Genomic DNA, 10000 nt, shown 5'->3' with positions numbered 1-10000 from the left:
TAACTATATAAGGAGGAACTGTCTTCCCATTGAAATGTATTATTTCAAAGTTGAAGATCGTTAATTTCTTTCATTTGTTATCGTTATTACTGAGGGTCTTTATCATTATGTTTTAATTCTCGTTACTTATCGGTTATGTTTAGTTCCTTTTGTCTACCTTTACAGGTGTGCATTCTATTAATCAAGAAATCAATATAATCACTTTGAAATTTACGTACATAAGTGAATTAGATTTTCACTATTTCCAGGTCACCGATCCTTTTAACTTCACAGCATTTTCCATTTACTCTCGTTTACCTTTACAATAATTATCACTGTTTGGCGAGGAACTCATTAAAACATAAAAATAGAGAAGGTTCAAATCTGGAGATTTAAAATCACAAACAAGTAAAACAGTAATATAGTAGATGGCTGAACCATGGGGATGGTATTTCAGCATTAATAACTATATAGAACTAGAAAGCATGTAAAAAGCACAAAATAAAGTAAATAAAAAGGAACAAAATGTAAACTAACCGAAGTGCAGCGCCCTCTGGGAACCCACACTATATTTTATCCAGATGGGCACTATCTGTTATTTCCAAGGTGTTGTTTCTCCAAAAGTTACCTTCAGAATCCACACCATAAAAGGAGAAGAATCATACAGGGTATTTATGATCTAATTTCAGCCTTAAAGGTAACTGAGAGAAGGGTAATATCAAAACAATTAATGAGCTTACAAATTTTAGTTGACATTATGGATCATAAATCATTACACTTTTACAATAAAATAAACATACATTTACCAAAATGTCCAGGTATTACAATCTGTCACTCTTTACACAAGTTGTTCTTCTCAGCTATCTTCTTTCCTTTTCTTCATCCATTTCCTGGGCTCCCAAAAAATTATTTGAGTGGTTCTCAGAGAGGGCGCTACAACATTCACAAGCGATTGATATTCATTCACGCATTTTACATTTGCGAACCTTGCATTCTGGGTGGGGATTTTGAAAAGTGGTCTCGTTTTGCATTAGTAGGGATTCCATTGTTCGTAGTCAGATTGGTCATAGAAAGGGCATGAGTCGCCTCTCCTCCTCCTACCCCTTCTCCTCATTGAGGAGTGAAGGGGTAGCCGAGGTGGCATCCATCCTGGTATCAGACCAGGTCCGACCCCTTGGCTCGAAGCCGTAGTCCTGAAAGGATCCAAAACACTTTTGGTATCAACCTAACAGCAATAGCTAAGAGTGTAAGGCAGTTTTCCGTCCTCTATTCCCCCCCCCCCCCTTCCCCCAGTGGAAGACTGGTTGCGTTTCCAGTACCACAGAGGGATCGAGTTATGTGTGGGACACTTCCTTTCCGCCCAACTTGCCTAGGCGAAGGACGGTAATTCAATGTCCACCCCCCAAGCGAACACGGGAGCTCACGAGGGACTCAGGCTCAGGAAAGTCACATTGAAGGTGAAAATAATTCAGATCAATACAGGCATATATATTTGTATACATATATATATATTTATAAACATATATATACATGTGTATATACACGCAGACACTCGTATATACACACACACACACATACACACACAAACATATATATATATATATATGTATATATATAAATATATGTATAAATATACACACATACACACACACACATATAAATATATATATATATATATATATATATATATATATATATATATATACACACACACATCCCTGCACACTGTGAGTTTACTCGCTTTACTTGTATATTTACTTGTACACTTGTATATATATATATATATATATATATATATATATATACACACACACATACGCATACACACATATATATATACATATATATATATATATATATATATATATATATATGTGTGTGTGTGTGTGTGTGTGTATACACATATATCTACATATGTACATATGTATATGTATAACATATATGCACATGTATGAATATGTATTGATGTATATGTGTATATATTCATATATATGCATATATATAGATGTATAATCATACATGTATATGTTTATATATATGAACATATATACATATATATGTATATATTCATATGTATATACATATATATGTATGGAAATATATATATACATATATATATATATATATATATATGTGTGTGTGTGTGTGTGTGTGTGTGTGTGTGCATATATCTACTGTATATATTTATATATAGATAGATATATATGAATATATATGTATATGAATATATATATATACATATACACACACATACACACATAAACACACACATTTATATATATATATATATATATATATATATACAAGTACATATATATATATATATATATATATATACATTATATATATACATATATATGTATATATTCATATACATACATATATATATATGTTTATATATATGTATGCATGTATATATATGCATATATCTATACACACACACACACACAGAAACACATACTTAACTCAATGCTGACAGGTATGACATGTACGCACGTGCTATGCCCACTGTGAGTACATGTTTGATTGTTTTTCACATTAACAATCGTAACCAATGAGCCAGTTACGAGTACTGCCTGTCTCGGCCGTTTACCCTTTCTTTTATTTACAAAAATGTTTTACGTTACCTTATATTATAGTAATTATAATGTTTATAATAAAAATATCACAATCGATATTCATATCACTCGTAAAAAATATTTTTCTTTCAGCCAATTCAAATCAAGTAAGGTCACAAAGTCTACTAATTGACTCCTCTGTGACTAAGCATTAGAAGGACAATCTGTGTGCAAAGACATTTCACCAAAAATATAAAACATGATCACAGCATTTTCACCATTTTTATTTATTTTCCCCGGCGGCATTGGGATATATATATATATATATATATATATATATAAACTCATATATACACATATTTATATATACATATACATATACATATATATAAATATATATACATATATATATATATATACATATATATATATGTATGTTACATACACTCACACACACATACACACATGTAAAATTATATATTATATATATAATCATCTTAGTATATATACGTATATATATTCACGCACATATATGTATGTGTATGTATATATGAACATATATACATATATATATGTTTATGTATAAATACTTATACACATACACACACACACACACACAGATACTCATACATATGTGTATTTTTGTACATATATATACACACACACGCACACATATATGTGTGTATATATATATATATATATATATATATATATATATATATATATGTATATATATTTATATGTATATATATACGTATATACATGTATATTTTATATATATACGTATATATATATATATATATATATATATATATATATGTGTGTGTTTATATATATATATATATATATATATATATATATATATATATCACACATACACACACTCATATCTGTTTCATATATATATATATATATATATATATATACATATATATATATATGCATATATATATATACATATATAATATATTTATTTATAATTATATAATATATATATATATATATATATATATATATACATATCACACACACACATATATGTGTATACATACATATATATATATATATATATATATATATATATATATATGAAAAGAGAAAACACACTACCGTGTTTTACTATGGTATAAAAACCCACAATGTAAAACTAGATTCAATTAAATCTAGTTTTACATTGTGGGTTTTTATACCATATATTTATATATATATATATATATATATATATATATATATATATATATTTGTATATATACACACAGACACACATAAATATGTGTGTTTACATATATGTATATATATATGAATATATATGTATATATATACACATACACATATATAAATGTACATATATTTATATATATATTATATATAAATATATATATGAATAAATTAATGAAAAAAAAAAATACATATACATATGTATACATTTATATACATATGCATATATATACATATATACATATACATATGTATACATTTATATACATATGCATATACATACATATATACATATACATATGTATACATTTATATACATATGCATATATATACATATATACATATACATATACATATATAAATTCAAATCAAGGGGCTAACACCGACGGAGTCACATGGCCGCATCCACGAGGGTCCCTCATTGCGAGCCTCTAGGCAAGCTCTCGGCCCATCTCTAACAACTCCTCGCGGCAGGTCTCGTCGATCTGCCCAATTCATGACCTTCTGGGTCATCCCACGGGCCTCCTCCACCCGGGATTGTCTCGCAGAGAGTAAATTTGATGGGAAGGGTCATCCAAAGGGAAACGAGCTGACTACCTTAGCCTAGGTTGGCGATACCGGATTATGCAAGTAACATCTCCTATGCCAATCTCAAGGTGTAGCCGTCGGTTTGACACATTGTCCTGCCAACTGTACCCCATGATCCAGAAAAGAGACTTATTACAAAAGGCATCTAAACCAGACTCCAAGATGCTAGATAGAGTCCAGATTTCGCTTTCATAAAACAAAACTGGCAGTATCAAGGCCCTAAAGATACGTAGCTTGATCCTTCTACATAGGTACTGACATCTCCATCGAGTTCATTGCTTATGCTGCTAGACCAATCTGTCTACTGACTTCTTGGTCTGACAGCTCAGAGATATGGACTACTCTACCAAGGTATGCAAAGCTCTCTGACTTCAACATCCTCACCGCAAGCATGGATCGTCGGAATGGATTCCCCTAACATGCCCCCACAGTCCTGAGTATTGGTCTAGGCCCAAGGGCTTCGCCTCATTGCAAAATGCATCAAGAGCCACCGACAGTGACTCAGATGGGATAGCAACATCATCGGTAAAGTCAAGGTCTGAGACCTTGATATTGCCCAGTGTCGGTCCACATTGACTTTGGGTAGTATCTCTGCTCATTATCCAGTTCATGCAGGACTTGTTTTGATGCAAGGACACAGCCTTGCCTCACCCCTTAATTAACAGGTAAGAAGTTTGACAGGCACCTACCACACTTTACAGCACTTGTTATTAGACCAATAATCCATGTTGGATTTCCCTAAGACTCAGAATCTTCCATAGCAATTCTTGAGATCAGTGTAATGCTCATAATCCACCGAACTCACGACGGCGCTCCACAATTACTCAAAGTGCTAGGATATGGTCTATTGTCGACTTGCCCGGAAGGAATTCTTATTGCTCCGGTTTTTGGTGCCTTAGTTGGTGGTCGCAGATCCGTTTCAGAAGAATGTGGGCAAAAACCTTACCTGGTATGCTTAGCAATGTAATGCCATGGTAGTTGCTAAAGTCCCAACGATCCCCTTTCCCTTTCCAGAGAGGGATGACCACGCCTCTCAACATGTCAGGGGGAAGGGTACCAGGCTGCCAGATGGCAGTCAAGACTGCATGCAAGCCCTGTGCCATAGATTCACCCCCAGCCTTTAACAGTTCATCAGGGATATCGCATATTCTTTCTCACAGGATGGAAATCGCCATCCTAACCTCAGTTAATGTAGGAGGTTCCTTGCTGATGGATGGGTCCGGCACAGGTATTGTGATATCACTTGCATCCAAGCAACTGTTGGAGGGTCTACCTGCTAAAGCTGCTCAGAATACTCAGTCCAATGTTCATGAACCCCAACATGATCTGAAGTGATCTGTACATCCACTGAGCAGACTGCAGTCATCTACGAGATGGGATTAGACTCAGATATCTCAGGACTTGGTAAGCAGAGTGAAGGTCATTTACCAAGATATGACCTTCAACCTCCTCAGCAAGATTCCTGATGAACTGTTCCTTGTCGCTTCTCAGCAGTGTCGGATCTCTGTGCACCAAAGAGCAACTCAAGTCCTGATTGCCATTCAGCCAAGCCATGTGACACACTTCAGTGGCCTCCATTTGCTCCAGAGAGATGAAATTCTGCCTTGCCCACAAAGCAATTAGGTTCGTTAGGCTTTCAAGTTCTGTCAATCGATCAGAAACTGTCATGGCGAACCAACGGGCACACTCCTCTTCCCTCAGTCTGTCCAAGTAAAACACCTTAGAGTGGCTTTGCATACCTTGGGGAGTTTTTAAGTGGACCCATGGGGTAGCCACTACTAGCCAATGGTCAGTGCCACAGAACTTGACACTCTGGTAAACACTGCAATTCTGGGGGATCCTCCATTGAGTGCTGACAAGAATGTGGTCGATCTCATTGACCACAGTACCTGTATTGCTATACCATGTCCAGCAATGCGGGTTAGAGCACTGATATCAGGAGCCAGAAATCCTCCTTCACTGGAACCTAGCATAGTCCTGTTTGAAGTTGCCCAAAATAATGCGAATGTCTCGCTGGGGACAATTGCCTGTTATAGATGTGAGTTTGGCATAGAACGCCTCTTTCACATTGAGTTTGCAAACATCGGTAGGAGCGTACACAGCAATAAGAAACATGAAGCCAAAAGCATGCTTCAGTCTCAAGGCCATAATACACTCATCAACTGGAGTTACCTCACCTACCGAGAGTTGGAGTCAGCTGGAGATGGCTATGGTTACTCTCTGGAAATGATGACCATTGCCACAAAACGGCCAGTAGTACCCAACCTTACTGATCGTGCCGTTGCCAGGTCTTCTACAACTGCTCCAATTCCCTCGATAGCAGAGGTAACTGCACGTTCTGCCACAAGAACCAGATGTTCCAAGCGCCTTCCCAAATAGCTCGCTTGAGGTTAAGCCTTGGGCGGTCGCTCTGGGTGAACGCCACCTCTTCCATCCCCGCCGAGGCTGCCCCCAAAAAAGGGGGTCGGCAAGCAGTGAGACCCAATGTCTGCCTGTATAAATACAGTTTTGCCCCACTGGCCTCATGCTGGGACTGCAAGGTGCCCATTTCCCATGGGTGGCCACAAGGAGGCACTGCAGAATATCGATGACGGAGAGGCTAGGAACTGGCAGGGAAGGCTTATGCATAGCTGCTACCTTTTATGCGCTTGGCTAGCCAGCGGTTGCAGCTGCAAACAAGAAGGCATGCAAGCACTCGACAATATCTAGGCTACCATCGCTTCACATCACACTGAGCATGAAGCACCCACCACAAATATATATATATATGTATATATATGCATATTTATATAGATATACATATACAATACATATATTCATATATGTATTACACACACACACACCAATATATACATATATATATATGAATACATATATATGCACATATATATACATATACATTTTTATATATTCATATACATATGTATATATACATGTTTATATATATGTATTTCTATATACATATTTACTTATTCATTAACATTATATATATATATATTATTTTGCCTAGGCATTGACTCTACCTATACAGGAATGGCTAGAGTCAATGTTTACATCGACTGAAGGTGGCCGTCGATATACATATATATACACATATATATTTACATATTATATATAAGTGTGTCTGGGCAATATCAAGGTCACTGACCCTGACTTTGCCGACGATGATGCTATTATCTGAGTCTCGTGAAATACTGTTAGTGGCTTTTAATGTATTTAGGAATGAGCTGAAGTCCTTGGGCTTAGAGGTTTTCCTTGGTCATAATCTCATGTAGAGATACATGAACTGGGTTATATAAAGCTATTAGATTTTGCAGTTCCTCCCAATTTTCATGAATCCCCTGTCAGTTCCAGGGAATCAGGGTATCCATTTCTCCTCTTTATAGAGTGTTGGCAACACCTGTGGTTAAGGCCCGCCCCACTCCTTTAGGTTTTCCCTTTCCAGCATCTTGGTAGTACCATTTGGAGGGTTGTTTACCTGTGGAACTATATTTCACCAATTTCCTTTGGACACGCTCAAGATCTCTTTCCCTGGGCAAAGGGCGAACCTGAGCTTTTGGTTCAGGGACATTAAGTATAACAGCAGAGGCCCCTGTGGATATGCTGGTAGCTTGAGTTCTCACTGTTGATGCTTCTTGAATCTTGCCTAATGGCTCCAAAGAGAAGGAGTGCTTTAGGCAGGCCTAGGATTCCTTAGTCTGTGCAAAAGCCTTGTAAAAGCCGGACTTGAGTGCTTTAGGCAGGCCTAGGATTCCTTAGTCTCTGCAAAAGCCTTGTAAAAGCCGTACTTGAGTGCTTTAGGCAGGCCTAGGATTCCTTAGTCTGTGCAAAAGCCGTGTAAAAGCCGGACTTGAGTCTCTGGTTCAGGGGTATTCTGTCAAGTAGTGGAGGCCCCTGTGGATGTGGTGGCAGCTGGAGCTGTCACCGTTGAAGCCTCTCGAACCTTGACTGATGGCTCCAAAGACCGTACCCCTTACTCCTACTGTTTCTGGTGGAACAACTCACCTGAGGCAGTTGCAGTATTTGAGGAATGAGGTCAAATTGTAGTTGCAGAGTGTGTGGGGTAATAAGTATTGGAGGTTAAGGGATATCAGGAAGGAGGATGAGCTAGATCTGAGGATGAGGACTTACCTAGTTGCACGAACAGCAGATGGGCATTGCGCTTTACCTCTGGAAAATTAAATTTCTTCACATGCACACACACACACACATACACTTCGAGAGAGATTGACAATAGTTCTTTGGCTAAGTCTGCTTGTTTTAGTTATCTTTAAATTAATTTTCCTTGTGGCATATCGTTAGATTATATGACTGCAGTTCAATAATTCTTCATCATCTCCTATGTTTAATGCCTCCACAATAAAGAAAAAAAGAGCAAAAGAAGAGATATCATACGGGTAATGGGGAAGGAAAATGAACTCAAAAAGGTGATGTTCCTTCAAAGAAGAAGACTAAAGGGGAGAAAAGAGTTACAGGGCTTTCATTCTGCACAGAGAAAACAAGAAAAGTAAGAGTGATAATCTGGTTATAATGGAAAAAAAAAGTTGTTAGCAAAGACAAGCCGAAACCAGATCTATCAAATATATGGAGCTGCTCACTCTAGAACAAGGAGATTTGTTTTAGGAATAGGCTGTGATATCTAGCGGTCAAATTAGATTTCTGTGCCAGCTTGTGACCGGCATGCAAGACTATACAAAAATATGTGAAAAATCAGCTGAGAGACGAGGTTAAAAGACTTGGAAAGAAATATGGATCTGTCTTTTGCGTAATTACTTAATATGTAAGGACGTAAAAGATAGATCCATATTATCTCTCTTTTTAATCATTAATCTTTGCTAATACTAATTTTTGCTACTCTATACTTAATAGTCTTCCCCCCATCATGTTTCACCGTGCCTTTTATTTCTTTTCATTCGGTCCTCTCAGTTCTTTCGTTCTCATGACGCCGTCCAAGTTATTGATGAGAGGAGTCTGAGGGAGACAGTAAAGGAAATGACACTGTTTCCGTAAAAATAATATATCTGCCTCATTGTTTTTAGAACACTTATTTCACTGGATGCAAAATCAATCGATGTCCTCAGTTCATGAAGTGCTTTAGAAAATGTGTCACCTAGAACACAGGGAAAGGAAAAAAAGGAAAAGGCTTAGGATCCCAGATATTATTCGTTCACAGATTGATTTTAGTATATATTTAATTTTCTACAATTAAAGTGCCTAAAATAGGTGTTTCTTATCCTGTCCAGCCTATAGATGTTTTTGTTCCTGTAAACTATTTCATTGTTTTACAAATGTGCATATGTGTATCTACGTGCAGAATACCAGCATTACATGTTAATTTTATTCACGCCTGCTTCGATGTAAGTTCCTTTCAATCAAAGCCCAAAACCTTTCGTGTCACTTGCTGTACCAAAGAATGTTTATAAGAATATTGAATATTTGGCAGAATTCTTTGTTTTTTCATCCCGGAACTTTCAGGGTCCAGTATAGTATACATTATTAAGTATAAACACACCGTTGTCTTCTTTATGTTTTCGGATGCACAATCTTAAGTAATTGAGTCGAATCAGGACATTGTTTTGATTTTTTTTTTTTCGTTGACATGTCTTTCTTTTGAATCTGAGCCTTTTTTAAAATTTTGTATCAGCAAATGGTGAAAT

The sequence above is a fragment of the Penaeus chinensis genome, chromosome 40, assembly GCF_019202785.1.
Source record: "Penaeus chinensis breed Huanghai No. 1 chromosome 40, ASM1920278v2, whole genome shotgun sequence".
NCBI lineage: Eukaryota > Metazoa > Arthropoda > Malacostraca > Decapoda > Penaeidae > Penaeus > Penaeus chinensis.
Note: the sequence above shows the minus strand (reverse complement) of the source record.